The sequence below is a fragment of the Dermacentor silvarum genome, chromosome 5 (genome assembly GCF_013339745.2).
Source record: "Dermacentor silvarum isolate Dsil-2018 chromosome 5, BIME_Dsil_1.4, whole genome shotgun sequence".
Classification (NCBI taxonomy): domain Eukaryota; kingdom Metazoa; phylum Arthropoda; class Arachnida; order Ixodida; family Ixodidae; genus Dermacentor; species Dermacentor silvarum.
The window spans coordinates 119,228,467-119,231,194 of NC_051158.1; positions in this window are offsets into that span (position 1 = coordinate 119,228,467).

Sequence of the window (2,728 nt, forward strand, 5' to 3'; positions counted from 1 at the left end):
CTGAAGGTGTCCAGGAATGCGGCTCGAAACAGGTCCCAGGTTGTTAGTGCACGCTCCCTATTCTCGAACCAGGTTCTGGCGCCGTCTTCAAGAGAGAAGTAAACATGGCGCAGCTTTTCGTCGCAGTCTCACTTGTTGAACGTAGCGACCCGGCCATATGCCTCTAGCCAGCTTTCGGCGTCTTCACATGGCGAACCGCGGAAAGTCGGTGGCTTGTGGGTTATTGCATCACGACCGCAGATGATGGCACAGGGGCTGTCATGGTAGCTGCTGCCGAGGTCATGACTTTTGTCTTCTTGGTCTTGTCGTGTAGGGGGTTGTTCTCCGGTGACAGGTTCAGTAGCCTGCGGCTAGCTCACTGGTCGGGGTAGGCGTCGACGTCTTCTGGACGGTGTGGGCTTGGCTCACGGCTGGACGGGGGGGTCCGGTAGAGAGACATAAAAGCACCTCCACCACATGTCACGTAGTAGTGACGGTGAAGAAAACAGTCGCAAAACTGTGAATGACGAAACGGACTTTGTTGGCCGAACCTGTGCCCACAAACGCAAGTTGCACTCCAAGGTAAACGATAGCGGCGAACACAGTCGGCGATCGTCGAAAATCTCATCGGCGGCGAGACGCGTCGGCTTTTACACGTGAGTCGTGGAAGGTTCCAGATTAATCCCTGGCGCCCGCGTGTCTTCCCGAAAGTGCTCGACAATTCGCGTCGCTCATACAATCAGATTACTTGAGCGTGGGCGACCACAGACGACGGATAGGAGGATCGATAGTGTTCTAGAAGCTTCCGATGCAGGTGCGACCTGTGCCGAGCGATAACGTTTAACATTTGTTAGCCGGTGGAAAGCGGCCACCGGTGTAGGATAAACAAGTACACGTGGCAATATCAATCAAATTATGTGCGCCATACCATCCCGCGGTAAATGAGCTTGCAGAGCGTGCTATGCGAGATGTAAAACAATACATCAGGATGTACGATAGTTTCCCTTGTGGATGTAAATGCGCTTTAGAAGCAGCTGTAAGACATCGCAATCGCTCCTACACCAGTGGCTTGGGATGCAGCCCACAGTTCGCTTCTTCAGGAGAAACTGCTATTCTGCAGCCGGACTGTGAGGTGGGGCTGTTAGAAAATCTCAAGATCGTCGAGGAGAGGAAACAAAAATCTCAGGAGGAGAGATAGCGTAAACGAATGAAAATGCATTTTGACAGTAGACATTGCTCAAATATTCCCGACATTCAAGTCACCGACCTCGTTCTAGTTAGGAGAGGAGTAAGAGAATCCAGTGCCAAATTTTATGGTGCTAACTCTGTGACAAAGAGAACCACTCAGCAAGGAATATTGAAGACTGTTTGGTGCATTGGTGACCGTGGCTCAGTTGAATGTGCTTCGATTGGAAACGTTTTCAAGTGTTACCCCAGGAGAGGTTAGCAAAAGAAACCTGGAAGAGTGAAGCGGTATGAGCCTTCGGATAGAAGATGAAGTGCAGGCACCTGAGTAAAGGAGAAGAGGAGAATGAAGTTAGAGTAAAGGTAGACAAGATGTACACCAGTTCCTCAGCGATGCTTTACGTCTATTGTGTCCTTTAACTAGGAACGCTACAAATATAAGAATCATTGGTTGCAAATCACACGCTTTTGCCTTCGATAATGTGTCTTTTGACTTCAGACCTTGTCTCCTGAAGACAGCAGTTGCAACTATTAGCAGATGGTGCTGAAGGTGCGCACAGGTTGGGTAAACACGCCTAAGGCAAAAATAGGCCCATTATTGTCAAATTCACCGTACAAAAAACTAGAGAACTGGTCGTTTCAAAGCGTTCGATAATCGCCGAAAGTGAGTTCTCTATAAAGCTATATTTTTCGTTCACGACGTGCATGGCATGCAAAAAGCTCAATGAGTTCAATAAATCACTAAACATAGCCACCAGATTAAACCACAAGAAACTTTTCGCAGGTAGGAAATGCTACGCTTACGATGCAAGCAATGGTAGCGTGCATGAACGTCACAGTGTCAATCCCTGTAATCTTACAGACAGTGGACGTGAAGCTTTTCGCCCTTCAGAGAATGTCTCTATATCGCACAGGTAGACGCGTTCAGGTCGCTTGTACACCTCAGAAGAATAATATAATGTGAGGAGCGTTTGCAACTTGCTCTCTGCGTCTGTACTCTATACTAACATCCATAGCCTTTACTTTGAAAAAGACAGCTTCAAGGCTCTAAGTAATTTATTTATTTATTTATTTATTTATTTATTTATTTTACCCTCAAGCACACAGAGCTTTACAGAGGGGAGTGGGATACATAAATAGTAAACAAAATAGAAAATGTAATAATATGTACCATTCTAATGACATCTACAATACACAGGACGATACAATGTTAGGCTAATACAACAAAAGCAGGAATGAAGATACAATCCGAAGAACCGCGTTAAGAAAAAAAACTTCATGCGTCATCAAATAAGTGACTGTAAATGGTTACACAAAATTGATCATGGTCCGAAATGGAACCAATATCTGAGGGAAGGTGGTTCCAGTCACTGGACGTGCGTGGGACGAAAGAATAAAAAAAAGTGTTAGTGCGGCAAGTAGTAACGTGTACATTATGGTGGTGATCTAAGCGTACTGAACGATAAGATGGGGTCGTAACGAACTGGGCTTTGAGAACTGGATGATGGTATATTTTATGGAAAAGTGTAAGACGACATCCTTTGCGACGGGAAACAAGCGACGG